Below are 23340 nucleotides of genomic sequence, written 5' to 3' on the forward strand. Positions count from 1 at the left end.
AGATGAACACGATAAAGGACAAAAATGGGAGAGACTTCACAGAAGCAGAAGACATCAAGAAGAGGTGGCAAGAACACACAGAGGAACTATCCCAGAAAGATTTGGATATCTCGGACAACCCAGATAGTGTGGCTGCTGACCTTGAGCCAGACATCCTGGAGAGTGAAGTCAAATGGGCCTTAGAAAGCTTGTCTAACAACAAGGCCAGTGGAGGTGATGGCATTCCAGTGGAACTATTTAAAATCTTAAAAGATGACGCTGTTAAGGTGCTACATTCAATATGCCACTCAACAGTGGCCAGAGGATTGGAAAAGATCAGTCTACTTCCTTCTTGAGGAAGAGATGGCACGCCGCACGCCTCCCACCTCCTTGGGTCTCCAGCTTTCCCTTCTTTTCAAGGGCAGTTTGGCCAATCAAACCCTGCCTTGGTCGCCGCAGGAAGAAACCGAAGAGATACAGGAAGAAAGCTAGCAGGTGTTCTCTTAGGACAACATCAATCCTGCAAAAACTGTAACGGATGCTCCCGAAATCAATCAATGAGTCAACTGGAACTGACCAAAAAGACTCCATGGATTGGAAAAAGATCTACTCTTGCAGAGAAGCCAGAAGAAGAAGAAGGCTGTCTTCCGTCATTCCCTCTCCAACAATCCCAACATGCAGGAGTCACTTCACCCTCTTCAATCACAAAAGAGGAAAGGAGAAATTCGGGGGGGGGCATGTCAGGCTGTCCAGGGTTGGAATCTCGCCGACAGCACCTGCTCTTGGTGTCGACAGGGTTGAGCCAAGCAGGATTGGGAACCAAAAGAAAAACACTCTGCACATGTTCAGAGAAGCACTGCTGTAGGCAGTAAAATTGGGACTCACACAACCCGGGTTCAAACCCCCACTTAGCCACGAAACTCACAGTGGGTGCTTGCTTTCACAAACCAGAGGCCTCCAAAACTGGGCTGGTCGGAAGTTACTTAATAGACGACAGAATGAAGTTGACAGAACAGTCTCACAGCATATGGGGATTTCATGTCACCGTTTTGATACTGTCATGGGGTCAAAATTTGTTAACTCAAGTAGAGTTAGCATGCAACTAATCAAGAAAACTGGGAAGTCATCCTGTATCAGCAGACAATGGAAGGTGTAAGAGAACAATGCAATTTGTCATCGGCTGATGTGGATATAAACGAGTAGATCTGGTGGAAGGCGCCCTCCAAACGCTCCTGATGCTTCCTGCGATTGGGCTAAAATTCTCTGACATACTGATGTCAGCTTTACAACATCTCGCATCCTGCTAATCATAGGGTTATCGTTTAATAAATAAACAAACACAGTGTCGCACCTGATCTCAAAGAATGAGAGACCTTACCTGCTTTAAGGGGGGCTTTGGATTTCTCTTTTCATTCAGAGAAAAGTCGGGAGAGCATCAGCTGAGTCTCACCCCGTCCTAGGGAGAGAAGAAAAAAACAAATCATTCTGAAGGCTTCTTGATTGGACAAAACCAAAAACTTCCCCTTGTGAATACCCTCCTGTTTATGAATGCGGGGGGGGGGGGGGGGCACGGTTGTGTGCTTCTATACCCACTATCCCAAAAGCCAGGAAATAGCCCAAAACTGCTGCACAATCTCGTGTCGGCCTTGCCAGCAGGAAAAAGGAGACCAAGCCTGAGAGAGCAAAGGGACGCTGAAGGTTGACCACCAACAAAGGGAGGCATCCAGAGGGCCTACAGCAAGGGGTCTCCCCCAACCTTGGGCTTCCAGATGTTCTTGGACTTCTACTCCCAGAAATCCTGGCTAGCAGAGCGGGTAGTGAAGGCTTCTAGGAACTGCAGTCCAAGAACATCTGGAGGCCCAAGGTTGGGGACGCCTGGACTCTGCGGGAGACCCTCTTCTGCTCATTACCCTTTACAGCCCTGACCATGGCTTTGTTTCTGGGGGAGGAGTGGTCCCTTGATGAAAAAGGGAGTTAGCTTCTGGGATGTAACGTTGCGTTTTGTCACCCTGTTCAACCCCCACCAACCTTCACCCTGTGGAATGTTTCAGGTTTCCATTAATTCCCTGTACTATTTCACAGAGCCATGAAAAACCGGAAAGAGGCTATCCAGAAGAACGTGGTGGTCCGGCACCACCTGTGTGATGATGACACACAACTTCTGTCTGTTTTTTAAGACCTTCCAGGAGGCCCTTCACTCAGCCTGTTCAGCCCCAAGGTCCGGCCGTCCAGCCGACCACCGTCCCCTGGCGCCAACGAAAACAGTTAAGACATAAACAAGCAAAGAGGAGGAAAGTAATTTTGAATGAATGAATGCATGCATGAATTCTAAGCGAATTAAGAATGACTGAATTTCCTGCCTCTAAGAAATTCTCTTCATGGAAGCCAAGAGGAGATTCAGACAATTTCCTGAGATCAGCAGCAGCAAACCTCACAGAAGAATCCCCACACCCACACCCACACCCACACACAGAGGGGTCCCAGCCCCTCCCTACCCCCCCAGGGGCTCTCCTGCCCCCATTGCTCTGGGTGGGAAGAGGATTCAGGTCAGGGCCTGGTTCGTGGACCAGGAACTTCCCTCCTTTGCAGGGGCATCAACCCCCTTGGCTGCCAGATGGGCCGCATAGAAAGAAAATATCATCCTCATCATCCACATCCCTCCCTCCAGTCTCTGAATATAGTAATAAAATTTCAAAACTTTTAGCTAGAATAGTTCAAACTAAAAAAGCAAAAAATATAATTAGAGTGATTAAAGATAAAACAGGAAAAAATTGTAGTTTAATGAAAGAAAAACTAAAGATTATACAGAAATTCTATCAAAGTTTATACAAAGTTAATAGTGTAGCGAAAGAAGACATAGAAGCTTATATTAAAGAAAATGTTAAGAGTAAATTATCGGAGAATGATAAAAAGATTTAGATAAAGAGATAAAAGAGGAAGAAATGATAGAGGACTCAGGGCATTTCATAAGCAAGATCAGCACCCTAAAACTCAACCCTGGGGATAGACTGGTCAGTTTTGATGTAGTATCCCTGTTCACTAAGGTACCGGTAAAGGACACCCTGATACTCATCCAGCAGATATTCCCAGAAGACATCAAGGCCCTCTTCCAGCACTGCCTTACAACCAGCTATTTCCAGTGCCTCCTGCTCAAGGCAGGAATATAGTCCAAGCAGATCTGCCAGGTGAGGAGCTAAGTTTTTCTTGAAAGCCTCCAGGGTTGGAGCACCCCAAAATATTTGAAACATAAAACTCAGCAGGGAGACAGAAGCTGAAGTCCATACATCTGGGCCCTGCTTGGTAACCTAAATATATCAATAAGAAAAGGAAGTTGGAATACACTTTCTTCCAGATAGTGCAGGGGAATCCTACAGGAAGGTCATCAAGGGGAGGTGTGCACACCCCAAATATCTACAAGGGACTCACTTGTTTGTTTTCCGCACATTTATACCGTGTTAGGTGTAGGATCCAAATATTAAGTAGATTTTAGCTAGTGAGTTTGCAGAACTTTATGACTCTTTTTTTATGGTATAAACTTCCTGTACACTGTATTTTCGGGTTCTTCTCTGCCTTTAAGAGAAGTCTCTAGTTGCGTCTTGTCTGACCTCTTGCTGGAGCTAAAATATTGGGAAGCGGGCTTGGTCCGTAACCAAACAGCCACAGTGCCAGAGGATTGGAGGACAGCACATGTCACGGTGATCTTTAAAAAGGGAAGGAGGGAAGGATCGCGGGAAACCACAGACCGGTTAGCCTAACATCTGTTCCAGGGAAGACAGCAGACAGCCTCATCCAAGATAAAATCTTAAAACACACAGAAGAACAAGCCTTGGTGAAGGAGAATCAACATGACTTGTCAAGTCTTGCGTCACAAACCTTTTAGAAGCATGTGGATGCGGGCAAATCAGTGGATATTGTGTATCTTGATTTTGAGAAGGCGTTTGATGTGGTCCCTCACCAAAGCCTGCTGAGAAAACTCCAGTGTCAGGGGATAAGAGGGCAGGTCCTCTGATAGATTGAGAATCTGTGGAGAACCAGGGAATACAGAGGAGTGTCAGTGGGCAAATTTCCACCATGGAGGGAGGTGAAGAGCAGTGTGCCTTCAGAGATCTGTCCTGGGACCGGTGCTTTTCAAGCTGTTCATCAAAGTCCTGGAGACAAGGATAAGCAATGAAGTGGCCAAGTTTGCAGATGACAGGCAACTTTTTCCGGGTGGTGAAGACGAGAAGGGATTGTGAAGAGCTCCAAAAGGATCTCTCCAAACTGGGAGACTTGGGAATCCAGGCTGAAATGTTCCACTCCCTTTCTTACATCCTTTTTAATTCCTTAATTTGGAATCAATCCCTTGCTCATCCCACATGGAGGAGACCTACCAGCCAGTCTGTGGGAGTCTGTCAAGGCAACCTTGAGGTCAATCCACGGATTAAAAAGCCCTGCGCTCCTTGAGATTAATCACTGGCTCTTTCATTTGATTTTCCCTTTCCAAAGTTCCCCAAGGCAGAAGGGGCTTCTTCAGTTCCTTCTTCAGGATACCTAAAGGGGGAAGAAGAGACTCACAAGAGCCCTGTGGGTGAAAGGGGGCAAGAGGGTATTACACTTCGCCTAAAGAAAGTGGAGGGAGCCCAAGCCAGCGAAGAGGGGAAAGGGGACAAAGGAGGAAAGGGGAGATCCCCATCGGACATGAGGGGAAGAGTAAAGGAAGGAGACGAGGAGTCTGAAGGACCAGAAGCAGAGAGAGAGAGAAAGAGAGAGGAGTGGAGGCCAGAACGGTAGAGGTGAAGAGAGAAAGCTATTGCTAGAAGGGTGGGAAGGTTTCTGGATGGACAACCTGTGGATTTGTATCTGGGAGAGGAGGATGATACCAACAGAAGAGCCAGAAACGGAAGGAACCCTCGCTCTGCCAGGAAACCTTTCCACTGGAGCAAATGGGACAGTAGAGGATGGAGCCGAAAGAGAAGGAAGAGCGGACGGAAACAACAGAGGGGGAAAGAAAGAATGTAGAACGGAAGAACCTTCTCCCATGCGGGGGTGTGGAATTGCCTTCTCAGAGGAGACGACCAGAGGGGGAGAGCGGTGGACAGAGGAGACCCTCTTGCATCGGCCGGTGTTAGCCTCAAGGGAAGGCCCACAGAAAGATTACGGTAGCCTAATCTTGAGACTCCCTGTGTGTGGACCCATCCGGGGAGTCACAATTGCATCCAGGCAGGGGCCCAGCTGCACCATCCGTCTAAGAGGGAAGTAGGTGGATCAGACCACGGGTGCCACCTGGTTCTCCATTGACAGCGCTGGGTCCAGAAGGACACTGGGTTACCCTGATGTCTGAGCCACCCAAGGCTCAGACATCAGGGGAACCCAGTTGGAAGGCCCCCCCCGTCTCCTTTGGATTCAGCCTTTGTCTATCCTCCCATTGAAGGAGACGGTGGGGACAGGAATGACGCCCCCTGTTAAGAATATGATGGATGCCCAAAAAGCCTTTGACAATGTGAACTGGCAATTTATGATACAGCAAATAAAAGCTATGGATTTTGGCAAAAACTTTACAAATGTAATTGAGACAATCTACAATGAACAAATAGCTAAAGTTATGGTAAATGGTGAACTGACAGATAATATTAATATGAAAAAGGCACAAGACAAGGATGTCCGCTCTCTCCATCGCTATTTATATTAACTCTGGAGGTATTAAATAGGAATGTGAGGAACGACCCAGAGATTAAAGGTACCAAAATAAAGGACGAGAACTACAAGCTACAAGCATTTGCAGACGACTTGGTGTTTATATTGGAAGACCCATTGGAAACAACATTGAGACTACTGGACAAAATCGATGAATTTGGGAAAGTAGCAGGATTGAAGATAAATAAAGAAAAAACTAAAGTTATAGTGAAAAACTTAACAGCCAAGCAAAAAAATCAACTCTCAAAGATGTCAGATTTACAAATAGTTCAAAAAAGTTAAGTACCTAGGAATATATTTAACTGCTAGATGTGTAACTATAAAAGAAGATAATTATATGAAACTATTTAACCAAATAAAAATAGATCTAGAAAAATAGAAAAACTTACAACTATCACTGTTAGGAAGAATTGCAACAATCAAAATGAACATTTTGTCAAAGCTACTTTTCTTGTTCCAAACAGTGCCAGTGAAAATAGAGAAGAAATATTTTGACGATCTAAACAAAGTGATACTACAATATATTTGGCAAGGGAAGAAAGCCAGAATCAAACTAAAAATGCTCCAAGAATCCAAGGAAAACGGAGGATTTGGTCTACCGGACTGGACCTTATATTACCAATCATCTGCTCTAACTTGGCTTAAAGAATGGATTAGCCTGAAAAACAAGAGACTTCTGTATTTAGAAGGACATTATCTACAGTTGGGTTGGCATGCCTTTTTATGGTATGAGAAAGCCAAATCTCATAGGTATTTTCAAAACCATTATATTAGAAACTCCTTGTATATAATATGAGAAAAAATAAAAATGAAAATGTACACGAAAATACCAGGATGGGTCTCACCCATAGAAGCATTTGTTTATCCCAACCTTTTGAATGTCAGAAAAATTTTGACTTATACAGATATTTTAGACAAAGACAGGCAATTAAAGCCAAAACAAGACCTTATAGACCACGGGTTAGATGCATCGTGGTGGTCTATAATGCAAATACAATCAAGATATGAACGAGACCTAAAAATGTACGATTTTTATAAAGAACAGACAACTTTTGACCAAATAATGTTTGTGATGAAATGTATTTTTCTAATTAGAGATGGGTTATGTAGTCATGTCTTAACCATAGAGGAATCCATTTTGAGTCTGACACAGGCTAAGTTCTGGAAAATTACTAGTAGTTATTTTCAGCTTTTCTTATCGCCGCAGATGGAGAGGAAAACACAGCAGAGTCAAAATATCTCTAACCTGAATGATAAACAATTCTTTGGTGTTGGTGGGAAAGTAGGGCGTACCCTATGCTAATTCTTGCCTTCGTGATTGGGTGAATATGTCAGGAGGGGGCAGGTTGGAGAAATTTACAAGAGGTTGGAAAAAGTAACTTTGGGAGAGAGAAGAGAGTTTCGGGGTTTCTGAAAACATGGCGTCGCATTTCTTTGATCCAAGAGAAGGAACCTAATTCAACAATATGGACTGCGTAAGAATATCGTTTGCTTATCTTAGTTTATAGTTTAGTTTTTGCTTTGTTTAATAGTTAACTTTTATAGAAGGTGCTGAACCATTTATGCTGTTGCTTAGTAATGAAACTGTAGAGAAATGTTTTCTTTGTTCACTTAAATAAACTTATGTTGTTTAATAATTGGCCTTTCTAGTCCTTTGAACAGAACAGTTTCCCTATAGATAATTAATTTGGCTTACGTTACCAAAATTGAGTCATTCAACAGTAAAGATACGGTATTAAGTGGTTTTTTTTTTAATCAAATCGAAACAGACTTTAAATGCAGGCTGCCAAGAGTTCATGTCCCGGGAACTGTGTTGACTCAAGCAGTTTTCATTTCGAATGGGAGTGAATGGGGCCTGGATTTTCCTGTTTCGTGGTTTTTGATCTCATTTATGGGACCAATAACTCACATGGTGGCACGGTGTTACGATCCACGGGCCTGATTTGCAACCTGATTTCAGTAGTGTTACGCCCGGGCTTTCTCTTTACACACAGTTTGCTTTGGATTTATCCAGATGCTGTGGTAAATTGAAGCGGAGGGTCAGGCACGGACTGCTTTCAGTTTGAAACAAGGCAGCAACACAGCGTGGGTTGTCCTGCTAACTGTTTAAATATTCTTTTTTCTCTGCTCTATTTCTTTTCAACTGAAGCCCTGGCTGGAAAGGGTCAGTTGTGGGGGCGGATTCTGTTAAAGGACTAGGTGTAAATTTCTAAAGTAAGCTTTTTCGTTGCTAGGCACAGCTAAGGCACGGCACCTTATCAGGGTTTTCAGGGCAGTTTTATGGCTGGCGGTAATTTATTGCCGAAACAGTGGGAGGTTTACAGCTTAGCGGCTGCAAGCAGTCAGCATGGCTCAGCATGTTACTGAGAGGAGAACTGGCCGGAGGAAAACGTCCAGCGAATTGAGGTTGTTGATGGAGGAATCGGAGGGGGAACAATCAATTGTGGAAGATTCGGTTGAAGAAGACCAATTGGATTTACAAATGGCTGGGTACCCCCAGGAGTTTGACCCATTGCCTATTCCAAGCCGGAGAGATTCCAGAGGGCGAGCGGAGGAGCAACATCCCCGACCTACAGAGGAAGCCGTTGGTGAGAATCCGTCTGGTGCGGGGGGGCGGAATCCACCCACACCGATGCCCGCGACTGAGGAACTGACCCAGCTGGTTGCAGATCTAGTGAGGTCCCAAAAGGAGTTTGTTAACACTTTGAATCAGGCTGAGAAAGTGAAGAATAAGTGCAGGGAGCAAAAAGTGCAAGAGCTGCAGGAAAAGAGAAAGGCCAAACAGGCAATTAAAGACTCTATAGCCAGTGTGGATAGGGGAAGTCTACCTAGATACCAGGAGGGCGATTGTGTGTTGAGCTTCCTTAAGAATTTCGAGCAATCTTGCCAAGATTTGGAGATACCTAGAGAGTGGCTTCCGAAACTCCTTCGTCCACAAATTTGCGGTCAGCTCGCCACAATCGTGGCCAAAGTGGCTGAGGAAGATTATGATTGGTCTGAATTAGTTTGGGTTATTAAACAGCGCTATGGTTATACAAAAGAGCTATTGAGGCAGAATTTTAGGAAAATCAAAAAACTGCCTAATGAGAGTTATGCAGCTTTAGCTGACAGGCTGGAATTTTTAGGAGACCAATGGCTGGACTCTTTGAAAATCAGATCTGTAGCAGATATGAGAAAGGCATTATTCATGGAGCAATTTATGAACTTGGTCCCTTTAGAGTTGAGGAGTTCTTTACTAGAGAGAGAATTTAAAGACCTCCAATCCCTTGCGCTGAGGACTGACGAATTGTTATCATTTAGAAAGCCTGAACCAGCGCCTAGAGCCAGAGCAGAGGCGCCTAGAGCAGAGGCACCTAAGAGACAAAGCCAGCCTGACTTTAAAAAGCCTTACCATCAAGAGTATAGGCAGACTTCAACTGACCAGCGCAGGAGTTTAGCTCCAAATCAAAGCAGACCCACTTTTGCTTGTTTTAAATGCGGTGGCCCTCATCTACAAAAGGACTGTGGACTATCTCAAGGACCCCCTAGTCAAGCTAGGAAGTCAGATGTTAGAACACCGGTACCAGCACCACGCAAATCCAAGGGAGGCACACCCAAAGTATCTCTGGTAAGCCCTAACACCCCAGAGAGTCAACAAGTACCAACTCAAAGCCAGTCTGTCATGGGCACAGTGCCTAGACAGAATCAACCCAGTGGGAGTACTACCGCTTCACTAGCCAGTGATAGACAGGCAGCGGTAAATTACTATGTGCCTCAAATATTAGACGTTCGTGGAGGAGAACAAGCAGGAGTTATAAGACAGTCTCCACAGGGGAAAAAGTATACCCTAATGGACCCAGGTTGCGTAATCCCTGAGTCTCAGAAAGAATGGGCTATGAAGACTTATTCTGAAGAGGTGATTTTGTATACTGATAGAGAACAGGTGGTTCTAAATGCTTACAGTGATTCTGGTGCTGAACTTTCTTCCATATCCCGAAAATTTTTGCACCCAGAACTGATTTTGGACAATTTAAGGTTACCCATTAGGACCTATGGTTCAGGAGAGGCGGGAGAACAACATATTCCTCTCGCGTTTGTGGAATTATCGTTCAAAAATTGGCGTGGTACTAAACTTTGCCTCACTCATGAGGGGAAACCTGACTTCTTACTGGGAAATGACCTCACCTATTTGAATTTTAAGCAGAGTCAGGAAGGTCCTGCTGTTAACGTGGTTACCCGTTCCCAAACCCAAAAAGCAGAGACTGGGAGTGTTTCTGATGAAGCTGTCCCTACTACAAACTTAGACCAGCAGCAACATCTAGTGGCAGAACAAGATAATGCAGCTAATACAGAAGTGGAAATAGAGGAATCAGTGCCTATGGGGTCAGCTGAGTTTAAAGTGAAGCAAATGACTGATCCCTCACTAGCTTCCTTGAGAGCACAAGCAGATGACTATGCTCAAAACCCAATAACACAGCAAGTTAACTTTGTGTGGGGCCAGAATGGACTTTTGTATAGAGAATATCATCCCAAATCACACTTGAACATGCAACCCACACAACAGCTGGTAGTACCACAGGAATACAGACTGAGGATTCTTGAATTAGCTCATGACAATCCATCTAGTGGTCACCAAGGTGTGCAAAAAACTTTAAAAAGAATTTCTCAGCATTTTTATTGGCCTGGTATTAACAAAAATGTGAAGGACTATGTCAGTTCATGTGACTATTGCCAAAAAACAGGTTATCAGACCGATAAGACGAAGTCGGAAATGCTCTTAATGGAAATACCTGATCAAGTTTTCCAATGTTTGCAAATGGATGTCATGGGACCTTTTGTTCCAACTAAGTCTAAGAAGAAATACATCATCTCTTTCATCTGCCAAGCTAGTCGTTGGATCGAGGCCTATGCGTTGAGTAATCTAAGAGCTTCCACTATCGCACGCATCATCATAGACTTGTGCTCACGTATTGGAGTACCATCTCAGATAATTTGTGATCAGGCGGGGGCATTTCGTAGCTCCTTAATGGACAAAATTTGTGAACTTAGTGGAATAGAAATAAAATTTAGCTCCGCCTATCATCCTGAAAGTCATGGGTTAATTGAGAGAGGTCAACAAACCTTACTGAGGATGATCAAGACCATGGTACAGGTGTATGGTAACATTTGGGACGATCTGTTACCATTTGTTTTATTTGCTTATCGAAGTTCTGCTCACACTTCTCTTGGTGGTTTCTCTCCAAGTGAAGTGGTATTTGGGAGGAATCTACAAGGACCTTTGGATTTCCTGAAATCTGATTGGGAAGGTGTGGTGAAAAGCAGCACAGTTCCAGTTGCTGATTTTGTCAGAAATCTGCAAGAAAAACTGTTAGCTGTGCAAGAATTGGCCAAAGACAATTTGCTAAATGCTCAATCAACCCAGAAACTCTACCATGACAGACATTCCAGACACAGGGAATTTGATGTGGGAGATTTGGTTCTTGTTTTAAACCCCCTTAGACCTTCTAAATTAGAAGTTGGCTGGGAAGGTCCAGGGGAAGTGGTACAGAAACTGGGGAATAACAATTATTTGGTAAAAATGTTGAATTCTGAGAAAAAGCCTGTAAGTTACCATGTCAATAGGTTGAAATTGTATAAAGACAGAACTGCAATGGTTTTGCAATATAAGGTTGCTTGTTATCAGTCTGAATATGAGCCTGTAGATATGCTAGCTGAATTAGAAGATGCTGGTGATTGGTCTGACAACCTTGTTTTGACAGGTACCTCACTTCAGAAGGGAAAGCTGTACCAAATCTTAGAAAAATATCAAGATGTTTTTTCAGATAAGCCAGGTTACACAAATTTGGTCAGTCATGAAATCATCACTACCGATAGTCAGCCAATTCGATCTAGTCCATACAGAGCAGTTGGTGATCATGCTCTACGGATTGAACAAGAGATACAAAAGATGTTATCTCTGGATGTAATTGAGGAGTCATCATCCCCATACTCATCTCCAGTGGTTCTGGTTTCAAAAAAAGATTCCACTGGCAAGATTCTTGATGAGATAAGGTTCTGTGTGGATTACAGAAAGTTAAACAGTGTTACTGTTTCAGATCCTTATCCATTGCCAAGAATGGATCATTTAATTGAAAAATTGGCCAAAGCAAATTTTATCAGCATAATTGACTTAAAGAATGCTTACTGGCAGCTGGATTTAGCCGAAAATTCACGAGATAAGACCGCTTTTATCACTCATGTAGGCACTTTTAGATTCAAAAGGCTACCATTTGGATTGAAAAACGCAGGAGCATCATTTCAGAGAATGATAGATAAAGTTTTAAAAGGTCTACCTTTTGCTAGTGCTTATCTTGATGATGTTGCTATTTTCAGTTCTGATTTTGACTCTCATATGTCTCATGTTGAAACTGTGTTGTCTAGAATTCATCAAGCTGGTCTTACTGTCAAAGCTAGTAAATGTCAATGGATGAAAGGGAAGGTCACATATTTGGGTCATTTGGTTGGTCAAGGTGAAATTCATACTCTGCAAGCCAAAGTTCAAGCTATCAATGATTGGCCTATTCCAAAAACCAAGAAACAAGTGCGTTCATTTTTAGGTGTAGTTGGCTATTACAGGAAATTCATCCCTGATTTCAGTGAATTAGCTACACCTCTGACAGAGCTAACTAAGAAGAGACAGCCTGTCAAAGTTAATTGGACCCCCGAGTGCCAAGGGGCATTTGAGGCCTTAAAAGCAAAGATTATTCATGCCCCTATACTGAAATCACCTGATTTTGATAAGCCTTTCATTTTGCAAACCGATGCTTCAGAATTTGGATTAGGAGCTATTTTGTTACAGCAAGGGGAGGATGGGAATCTATATCCTATCTCATACTTCTCTAGAAAGCTCTTGGAAAGAGAGAGACATTATGCAATCCTTGAAAAAGAGGCTCTTTCTATATATTGGTCTCTTAATCTTTTACGACCTTATCTATGGGGGCGTAAATTTACACTCCAAACTGATCATAGAGCCTTAGTCTGGTTACAAAAGATGAAGTCTCAGAACCAAAAATTGTTAAGATGGAGTTTAGCATTGCAGGATTTTGATTTTGAAGTTCAACATATACCTGGAAAGCTAAATGTGGTGGCAGATGGACTTTCCAGGATGTACTGTGAAGATCCAGATGTTCCTGACCGCTAAAGAAGATGGAAGACGGTTGGAGTAGTTACTGTGGCTAATGAGCTAACATGCTTGTTTCCTTTTTGTATAACTGAATGGTGTGCCAAAAGATTGTATTGCTATATTATTTGTTATAATCCATATATAATCATTTACTTTTAGTTGTTTTATCAATTTACTTCAAATTAGCTCAGAATAACTGTTCTGAATTTAGAAGAAATTTAGCGGGGGTGTGTGATGAAATGTATTTTTCTAATTAGAGATGGGTTATGTAGTCATGTCTTAACCATAGAGGAATCCATTTTGAGTCTGACACAGGCTAAGTTCTGGAAAATTACTAGTAGTTATTTTCAGCTTTTCTTATCGCCGCAGCTGGAGAGGAAAACACAGCAGAGTCAAAATATCTCTAACCTGAATGATAAACAATTCTTTGGTGTTGGTGGGAAAGTAGGGCGTACCCTATGCTAATTCTTGCCTTCGTGATTGGGTGAATATGTCAGGAGGGGGCAGGTTGGAGAAATTTACAAGAGGTTGGAAAAAGTAACTTTGGGAGAGAGAAGAGAGTTTCGGGGTTTCTGAAAACATGGCGTCGCATTTCTTTGATCCAAGAGAAGGAACCTAATTCAACAATATGGACTGCGTAAGAATATCGTTTGCTTATCTTAGTTTATAGTTTAGTTTTTGCTTTGTTTAATAGTTAACTTTTATAGAAGGTGCTGAACCATTTATGCTGTTGCTTAGTAATGAAACTGTAGAGAAATGTTTTCTTTGTTCACTTAAATAAACTTATGTTGTTTAATAATTGGCCTTTCTAGTCCTTTGAACAGAACAGTTTCCCTATAGATAATTAATTTGGCTTACGTTACCAAAATTGAGTCATTCAACAGTAAAGATACGGTATTAAGTGGTTTTTTTTTTAATCAAATCGAAACAGACTTTAAATGCAGGCTGCCAAGAGTTCATGTCCCGGGAACTGTGTTGACTCAAGCAGTTTTCATTTCGAATGGGAGTGAATGGGGCCTGGATTTTCCTGTTTCGTGGTTTTTGATCTCATTTATGGGACCAATAACTCACAATGTTAACATCAGATGACAAATTAATTAGGAAAGTATATAAATACCTTCTAAATTGGAAAATGGAGGATGAACAGGTCAAAGAAACAATGGTTCAATGGGCAAAAAATTTTGGGTACAATATTGACTTAGAAAAATGGCAAGGGCTGTGGTCTAGAAACTATAAGATGACAATGGCAACATCTTATAAAGAGAATCTATATACAATGTTTTATAGATGGCATTTACCTTCTGATAGATTAGCTAAGATGTACTCTAACAGGTCAAGTAAATGTTGGAAATGTCATTAAAAAATTGGAACCTATTATCACCTCTGGTGGACTTGTGATAAAGCATAAAAAATGTAGATTTTAGGCCAGAGCTCTTTCTGTTAGGTATAATACCAGAAAGTGTTGATAGACAAAATGTATATTTAATACTGCATATTCTAACTGGCGAGGATTATTTATGGACAGTACTGGAAAAATGAAGGAACACCTACAGATCAAGAAATAATTAAAAAGATATTGGACTGCGCCGAAATGGACAGACTAACACTGAAAATCAAAGGAAAAGAAGATACAAAATATTACCAAACATGGGACTTATTCTATCAATGGTTAGAAGGATGTTGTATAGATTAGGAGTATAATGTGTGTAGTAGTTGTTTTACAAATGATTATAAGCTGTACCCTGGTGACACGATGTTAAACCAATATAGATGGATTTATATAATAAAAAAAGTAAAAAAAAAAAGGGAAAAAAAAGAATATGATCATCAGAGTCCGAAGTACAGGTGGAGGTTGCAAAGCAAACCCCCCCAGTCTGGCTTGGGGAAAACAAGAAGGGAGGCTTGGAGGGGAACCCCTCACGCACCCCAAATCAGGATAACCAAGATTTGCCTCTTGTCAACAGGACCTGCCTTTGGTGAGCAGGATTGAGATGTTTTTGAAAAAAAACACCCTAAACAAAATGCAACGAAAACCATACCCCAAAACACCACCACTTTGCACATGTTCCGAGAGGCAGTGTGGTGTTGCTGGAGGGAGTACCAGACTGGAAACCAGGAGGCCTGGATTCAAATCCCTGCCGGGCCAGGGAAACTGAGAGTAGAGAGAGCGTGTGTGTGTGTGGGGGGGTAAGGCTACTTCAGCCACCTCTTGAAATCTCACTGACCTAGCAAACGTTGGGAGGGATGTGGGATTTCGGTTCTTCCTTTTTTGTCCCAAAATAAAGCACAGAGAAATCACCTCCGTCTCACTTCTGCCTACGAGAAAAGAAAAAGAGAAAAGATCAGCCTGGAGGCTTCGTGGATGAAGCAAATCAAAAACATTTCCTTGCGGAAGGTGTTTTCCTCATGCTTATATCGAATGCAACTCCCTCCCAATCTCTCTCTGTCCCGTCTTCAGGCAGCAGAACAAGACAAATGCCAAAGCAGGCAGACAGCCGCATCTCCGGCCAGGGTCCGAGATCAAATCCACACACACACACACACACCAGTTCCCAGGGAGTGGAGGCAACAGCCGGGAACCAGAGAGCAATAGGAACCATCATGCAGCGGTGATGATAGCAGCAGCCTAGAAGAGAGCGTTTCTCCCACTATTTATTTAAAATATTTTTACCCCCTCCCTTTCTCTTTAAAAAGGCCTCAAGGCAGTTTAATGTACAACATTAAAAGGGCAACATTTAAAAGTGAAAAACAGGAAGTCTAGAAACCTTAAAAAGCATCAAACCGTTGCTCCACTAAGCAGGGTCAACACAACCAACCTCTAAAAAACAGCCAGAAGCCCATGCGATGGATGGAGGGGATCGAGAGTCGGACGGGCCCCCCCTGTTCTCATGGGACCCTCCATTATTTCGGTCCTTTCGGGGATCCCAAGAGAGGGCAGGCCGCAGGAGAGTGGAAACCTAGGGAGAAGAAGGACCGAGGGGGCAGGTCTTTTGCACAGCCAATGGCCTTGAATGGCGCCTTTCCAGACCCAAAAGCCCAGAACCGTTTTGGCCCTGCAGGAAGAAGAACAGCACGTCCGACAAAAGAACTCCCATTCCGGGGAGACCGACCTCCCTTCCAGCCTCCCCGGGAGAAAGATCCCAAGGAGGAAAGTCCAACTCTTTCCCTCTCTCCCTGTTTCTCCGGCTTCTCTTCCACCCGCCTTCTGGGGAAAAGACCGTCGTGTTCACACAAGCAACGCAACAAGGAAGCCGCCAAGCGCGGGGTGGTGGGAGTATACATACACACACACACACACAGAGAGACTGGCCTTTTCAACTCCCCCCGCAAATCTCACACACCCCTGCCCGCGATCTGCCCCTCCGTTGCCCACCTCCATCCAGGTCCCGATCCGGGAGGCGCCCACCCCCCAAAAGAGCCCGTCTTCTCTCCAGGCACCTTCTTCGGCCAAAGGGGAAGAGGAGGAGGCAGGCGCTGTAGATCCCGCTTCCGGCTCCCATTCGAACGGCGTACAGGGGAGGAGCCCTTCCCCCCGCCTTCGTAGCTCTAGGTTCCCTCCACCTTCCCCCCTCCTGCAGGAATGGAGTGTGTGTGTGGGGGGGAAGGCCAGAAAAAACGGGGGGGGTGAAGGGCAGGAAGGCTCTGAAGAGTCTCTCTGTCATGGAAAATGGATGAGGGAGGAGCTTCTTCTTCAGGCTCCCCAAGGTCTCCACTTCTAGGGGAAGAAAGACTCAGATCATGTAGACTTCCCATCAGCTAAGTCTATTTTGTTGCTGTTGTTTAGTCATTAAGTCGTGTCCAAAACTTTGTGACCCCATGGACCAGAGCACGCCAAGCCCTCCTGTCCTCCACTGATGTCTTTGCTTTTTAAGATACTGTCAAGGTTTTTCATTGCTTTCCTCCCCAGAAGCAGGCGTCTTTTAATTTTGTGGCTGCTGTCAACATCAACACTGTGTAGCGTAAGCCCCTTGAAGAAGTCTGACCCTAAAAGAACACTAATCCGTATTAAAATAAGAAACACTACTAAGGTGGGTTAACCCCACCTTCTTCTGGCAATCACATACTTTACTAAAGAATCAACATCTCTCAGATTCTTCAGAAATCAGTTAGCTTGTAGCTCAGCTCTCAGTTCTTTAGATTTTTTATTATTTTATTATTTTTATTATAACTACATAACACACAAAGATCAAAGGAATAAAAATTTTTGGGGTGGGGTCCCATCATCTCCTGGCAAATAGAAGGGGAAGATATTGAGGCAGTGACAGATTTCACTTTCTTGGGCTCCATGATCACTGCAGATGGTGACAGCAGCCACGAGATTAAAACAGGCCTGCTTCTTGGGAGGAAAGCAATGACAAACCTAGACAGCATCTCAAAAAGCAGAGACATCACCTTGCCAACAAAAGTCTGAGTAGTCAAAGCTATGGGTTTTCCTGTAGTGATGTATGGAAGTGAGACCTGGATCATGAAGAAGGCTGACCGCCAAAGAATTGATGGTTTTGAATTGTGGTGCTGGAGGAGACTCTTGAGAGTCCCCTGGACTGCAAGGAGAACAAACTGATCCATTCTGAAGGAAATCAACCCTGAGTGCTCACTGGAAGGACAGATCCTGAAGCTGAGGCTTCAATACTTTGGCCATCTCATGAGAAGAGAAGACTCCCTGGAAAAGCCCCTGATGTTAGGAAAGTGTGAAAGCAGGAGGAGAAGGGGATGTCAGAGGATGAGATGGTTGGACAGTGTCATCGAAGCGACCAACATGAATTTGACCCAACTCTGGGAGGCAGTGGAGGACAGGAGGGCCTGGCGTGCTCTGGTCCGTGGGGGTCACAAAGAGTCCGACACGACTAAACAACAACAAAGCGCTCCATGGAGCTCTCTGGCCGAGTGCTAGGAGCTCCTTAGGGAGGCTTGGGCACCACCCAACTTACTGTAGACTTCAGAAGAAGGTCATATGCTAGGAAGTCAGATATGCTCCCCTTGGGCAAACATTAACAACGTTCTGGATTCATTCAGGTTAACAACAACAACAAAAACAAAAAACCCACAACCCACACCTTAGAGCATTGTAAAGTTTTAGTGTCAAATTCAGGGGGAGAGTCTCCATCATCAGATCATTCTGGCTTTGAAGATTTCCTTCCTTCTCCTGCCCCCCCCCACATCCTGTAAGACTGCCAGAGTGGCCTCTAGCCAGAGGGGCAGCAGTATATATACTGTATGAAATAAAAATAAAAATGTTATTTATCCAAATCCTGCCAGATTCTCCCTCGTGGTCTTCTTCTTCTTCATCATCATCATCCACTTGGAGAGATCAGCCTACGTGGCCAACGTAAGGCCTTCCCTTCCAGCCAAGCCCTTCCATATCCTCCCCCCACCCCGATGTTTCCTCTCTCCTCCCTCCCAGGCTGGAGTCTCTGCCTTCACCCCCACTTTCTCTGCCGAGCCCCCTTTCTGGCCCCGCTCCGACCCATCTCTCTCTGCCCCCAAACCTTCCTCTGCCTCCTCTTCCTCCTGCAGAGACACCCCGCCCCCGCTTCCCACCCAGGGCGTTGCAGCCTTAAAACTCCTTTTCCCACTTCTGCAGAAGGGGGAGTCTGGAATTTGGGGGAACCCCTTGTGTGAGGGGAGAGGGAGGGGGGAAGAGCCAGTTTCCCTTCTCTCCTTCCTTTCTTTTCCCCACAGCCACCGAGGCCTACAGGATTCAGGAGAAAGTCGGGGGGGGGGTCTCCTCAGAGGAAAACCCAGACTAGCATGGGATCATGATCTGTTAGCAGTGTTGATTGGCAGGAATTGTGCGGATAGGGATAAAAGAGTTGAATGCAGGTTCCCAGGATTGGGCTTGGATAACTTCATGGATGCTGGAGTTCTCCACCCGACAATACGTTGTAATTGGAATTGTGGTTCCTATTATTTGGGGATTGTTTTCGTTCATCTCCAAGCCCAGGAATGGCTTTGCAAAGAGGAGCAGATTTCAATTCAGCGCTGTTTCAATTGACAGAACTCAAAAAGTGGGGAGTGATACCTGGATATGGCTGAAAGAAGTTTCATTCCTGGTCTTGAAGTACAAAATCTTATTCTACATGTTATTTCCTATACAGTGGTGCCTGCTATGCGATTTCATCGTTAAGCTATTTTTAAAAGCCCATAGAAATGCATTAAAACGCGTTTAATGCATTCCTATGGGCTTAAAAACTCACCTTATGTGAAAATCCTCCATTGTGCTGGCCATTTTCGCTGCCTCTAAAGCGAGGCAAAACAGCGGGCGGCTATTTTGTTTACCCAGCGGCCATTTTGGAACCGCCAATCAGCAGTGTGAAAATGGGGGCTTTGCGATGATCGCTTCCCCATTTTCACACAGCTAATCGGAGGGAGCTTTGCGATGATCGCTTCCCCGCGATCATTGAAAAGCGAATTTTCCCCATAGGGGCCATCGCAAAGCGATCGCTCTTGCAATGGCAAAAAGTCCATCGCAAAGCAATTTTGTCGTAAAACGGAGCGACTGCTATGCGAGGCACCACTGTATTAATTCTCTCTTGGCCTTTGTATTAAGTCAGAGGCCTATATTTCACAACTTCCAGCCTTTCAACTAGCAGGTGGCCTATTTAGGAATGCTGCCCACAGGCCAAACACAAATAGAACCATAAAATAATGGAAAAGTGAACCATCAAGTCCAACCCCCTGCTCAAGGCAGGAATATAGTCCAAGCAGATCTGCGAGGTGAGGAGCTAGGTTTTTCTTGAAAGCCTCCAGGGTTGGAGCACTCCAAAATATTTGAAACATAAAACCCAGCAGGGAGACGGAAGCTGAAGTCCATACATCTGGGCCCTGCTTGGTAACATAAATATATTAATGAGATAATGAATTTGAAATACACTTTCTCCCAGACAGTGCGGGGGAATCCTACAGGAAGGTCATCAAGGGGAGGTGGGAAGACCCCCAACTATCTGTAAGGGACCCTTTTGTTTTCCCCCCCACACATTTATACCCAGGAGGCCAAAAACCCTCACCTGGAGAGACCTTTTTGTTTTCCAGAAATCTCAAGGAGGACACGCGCGGGTGGAGCTCTCTGGCCTGGACGCAGAAGATCCCGTTTTCTCCTGAGGAAGCACGAATTCAGCTCCTGAAAGAAAGAACACCAGCAACTGAAAGGGGAAACCATGAGAAAAAAAGGGTCGAAAACATTCTCCCCCCTGCAGGCCTGGACGGAAGAGGCAGAAGGTCCACACCCCCAATTCAGAAAGGGGAACTGGCAAACCCAGAGACCGATTCCTTGAATTAAAAAAAAGAAAGAAATCAGTTCGATTCATGGCATCCCGTTGCAGTTGAAATCTAGGGTTTTGCAGAGAAGGAATCTGGGACGTGTTGTTGTTCTGACTCTTGAGGAGACTTTAGGGAGGAGAAGCTCTATCAGGGTTTCCTGGTGTTGCTTCACAGAGGCTGCTCCTCTTTGGTAGGAAGCGATAAAAGGGGCCCCCCTAAGGAAATGGATTTTATTTATTTATTTTTTGCCCTCCTCCCTCCTGGATCCTCTCTAGAAGAGCCACAGAAGGAAAACCTCCTCAACCATCCGAAAAGGACTCTCCGTGTGTGTGTGTGTGTGTGTGTGTGTGTGTCGGGGGGGGGGAATCTGTGACCGGCCCCCTCCCTCCCAGCTGACCCCCCCACACACACACACACACCTTCCTTCTTCAGATCTTTCTAGCTTTGAGGATTTCCTTCCTTCTCCTGTCAGTCCCCCCCCCCATGTTTGAAGACACCCCCGAGTCAAAGAAGGATTAATCCAAACTCTGCCAGATTCTCCCTCTTGGTTCCCCAAAAAAGCTGCGATTCCTTGGGGGGGGGGAAGAGGAAGGGGGGGAGACGGAAGGGGGGGCAGAAAAGGGGGGCCGAGGCAGAGAAAGTGGGGGGGGGAAGGATGAGATTCTAACCTGGGAGGGAAACATGGGGGGGGAATAGCTCGACACCCCCCCCAAGATCCCCAACGAGGAGAGTCTGAAGGAAAGGTTTGCAATTCAGGTCCGTCCAGGAAAATGGGGGGGGGGGGTTGGAGTATTTGCCATCCGGGGGGGTGGAAAGGAGAAGAAGACGCCCCCTCCCTCCCCCCTCGGAATTTGCCTTCCCTTTTTTTGAAGGAAACCCCCCCCCCCAATATTATGCTCACCTCCTTGCTGGTCCCGAGGCCGAGAAAATCCTCTGTACGTGCGCCCCCCCCCGAAAGAGACGATAGAGACGGGAGGAGACAGACGGGGCCTCTCACTGCTTCCGCTTCCGGTTGGGAGAAAGGCGGAAAAATAAAGGGGAGGAGCTCCTTCTCTTCTCTTTTTTCGTCGCTCTCGGTTCCTCCCCCCTCCAACCTGTGTGTGTGTGTTTGTGTGTGTGTGTGTGTGTGTGTGTGTGTGTGTGTGTGTGTGTGTACATATATATGCGGCCCCCTCCCCCTTCCCCCCCCCGCAATATTTTACAACCCACCCACCCCCCCGCATGGCTCACCTCCTTGCAGGTCCCGAGGCGGGAAACTCCCAAGGAGGCTCCTCCGCACGCGCCCTCCACGGAGACCATAGAGACGGGAGGAGACAGACGGGGCCTCCCACCGCTTCCGGTTCCTCCCCCCCTCCAACCCCCCCCAAAGGGTTTCATGAATGGAGGGGGGGCGGAGGGGAGGAACCTCGAGAAAGGAAAGGGGGGGTCTCTCTCTGTGGGGGGGGGTTATAAGGAAATGGACAGCCCCCTTCTCTCCCCCCCCCGATGTTCTTGTCAGGGGGAAGAGGTTGACTCTCTAGGAGGAGCTCCGAGCAGTGGCGCATCTCTCTTCCCTTTCGTAGCTCTACGTTCCCCCCTCTTCTCTCTCCTCAGAGTTGGGTGTAGAAGCGAGGGAGAGTCACGTGCTTTTTATGCAGGTCACGTGATTCCCTCCTCCTGCCCGCACAGCCCCTCTTGCCCCCTCTTGTTCTCGAACTTGGACAGGAACCGGAAGAGGGGAATCTCTCTCTCCTCCTGGCCCCTCTTTCCCTCCCCCGCCACCTCTATGGTCTCAGGGCGGACGCTCTTCCCAAAGAAGGAGGACTCCCTCTCGTGGGTTTCCCCGCTGGCTTCCATTCCTTGGGGAGGCGGGGGGGGGGGGGAGGAGAATAAGGGACTCCCCAAGGAGAGGGGAGGGGAGGGGGGTCTCCTCCGGGCAATCCGGATCGGAAACCGGTTTCTCCCTTTTGGTTTGCACGGCAGGCACCGGCTTGCAAGGGGGGGGGAGGGCTTCCCCTTTCCACCCCCTTCCTTGCAAGGTCTCCTCCTTGACTGGGGTGTGTGTGAAATATTCAGATGGGGTTGAGATCCTCCCCGGGAAAGACCCCACGTTTCCCCCCCCCCGAATCGCTAGGGCAAAGAAGGCGGCCAGGATCAGGGCCAGGTCTGGGGGAGGAGGAGGAGGGAGAGAGAGAGAGAGAGAGAGAGAGAAGAGGGGTGGACTTTCCTCCATGGGATCTTTCCTATGGCGGTGGTGGGGGGGGGGGCTGAAAGGGGGGTCGATTTCTGCCCAGGGAAGGGTCTCCCCTTGGACGTCCTCCTTCTTCCCGCAGGGCCAAAACTCTTCCGGTCTTTGGGTCCTGGAGGCGCCATTCAGGGCCGTCGGCTGTGCAAAAGACCTGCCCCCCCCCCCGGATCCTCCTCCTTCTTCCTCCTAGGAAGGATTCGCCCTCCGGCCTCCCCTTCCTGGCTCTCCGTAGGGTGGAGGAAAGAAGGGGCTTTGGGAAGAGGCCGAAAGAGGCTCCGGTCCTTCCACAGGGAGGGCAGGAGGAGAGAAGGACCGGATAAAGGCCACCCAGCCCCTCTGGATCTGCAGGGTTTCCCTCTCCCTTCGGGCCTTTTGCAGAGTGAATGGCTCCGAAGGGTCCCTTCCAGACCAAGGGAATCACAAAACGCTTTGCTTTCCAGCTGGGGCTGCCCTGACACCAAGACCCCCCACCCACCCACCCTCGGTTGCCTCCCCTCCAAGGCCCTGAGAGGTTTGGGGTGAGCTCCAAAGGAAGAGCAGTGAGCTCCAAGGGGTTGGAAGAAAGCAGGCGAGAAAAGTCCGGAGACCTGAACTCGGCCCGCCCTGGGTGGGCAACCCCAAGACACACAGGGCCCTTGGCCCACGGAGGGGCCACGGAGGCTGAGGAGCCCCTTTGGAGACGCCCCCCCTCCCCCGCGTTGGGATCCTCGAAGGGACCGAAAATAGCGAAGGGTCCCGTGAAAATAGAGAGTCCGGTCCAGCCCTCGGTCCGCTCCATCGCACGGGGGGGGGGGGGAAATGGTGTTTTATTAGAGCTTGATTTCGTTTACCATCCTTAGTGCAGCTTCGGTTTGATTCATTTTGAGGTTTTGTTTTTCACTTTTGAATATTGCCCTTTCATGATGTACCTAAACTGCCTTGGGTCCTTTTTAAGGAGAAAGGCAGGGCAAATATATTTTAAATAAATAGTGGGAAACTTTTGACTTAAGGGAGACGCTCCCTTTTGACTTAAGGCAAATACCAAAAGAATAGGAATGTGGCTAAGAATATAATATGTAGAATA

The 23340-nt window shown here is 46.1% G+C and overlaps 3 protein-coding genes across 7 annotated transcripts in view; all 3 read right to left on the minus strand.

Annotated features, from left to right (window-relative positions):
- Window positions 1-21367, minus strand: part of LOC144587208 (uncharacterized) — a 182042-nt gene extending 160675 nt beyond the window's left edge. Inside the window, exon 1 of the mRNA XM_078387028.1 lies at window positions 21281-21367. The gene's annotated coding sequence lies outside the window, so the exon portion shown is untranslated. The remainder of the gene's footprint in view (window positions 1-21280) is intronic.
- Window positions 1-21396, minus strand: part of LOC144587200 (uncharacterized) — a 33544-nt gene extending 12148 nt beyond the window's left edge. Inside the window, exons 1-4 of one of the 5 annotated variants that reach the window (XM_078386973.1) lie at window positions 21281-21396; window positions 19798-19910; window positions 15019-15105; window positions 1358-1435 (exon numbers count right to left, since the gene is read on the minus strand). The gene's annotated coding sequence lies outside the window, so the exon portion shown is untranslated. Of the gene's footprint in view, window positions 1-1357; window positions 1436-15018; window positions 15110-19797; window positions 19911-20951; window positions 21004-21280 lie in introns of those variants that run through there. The other 4 variants (XM_078386972.1, XM_078386975.1, XM_078386976.1 and 1 more) reach the window with 4 other exon arrangements.
- The window catches only part of LOC144587213 (uncharacterized), a 96555-nt gene extending 75140 nt beyond the window's left edge, over window positions 1-21415 (minus strand). Inside the window, exon 1 of the mRNA XM_078387059.1 lies at window positions 21281-21415. The gene's annotated coding sequence lies outside the window, so the exon portion shown is untranslated. The remainder of the gene's footprint in view (window positions 1-21280) is intronic.
- Between the last annotated feature and the right edge of the window lie 1925 nt (window positions 21416-23340).

This window comes from Pogona vitticeps, chromosome 2 (genome assembly GCF_051106095.1).
Source record: "Pogona vitticeps strain Pit_001003342236 chromosome 2, PviZW2.1, whole genome shotgun sequence".
Taxonomy (NCBI): Eukaryota; Metazoa; Chordata; class Lepidosauria; order Squamata; family Agamidae; genus Pogona; species Pogona vitticeps.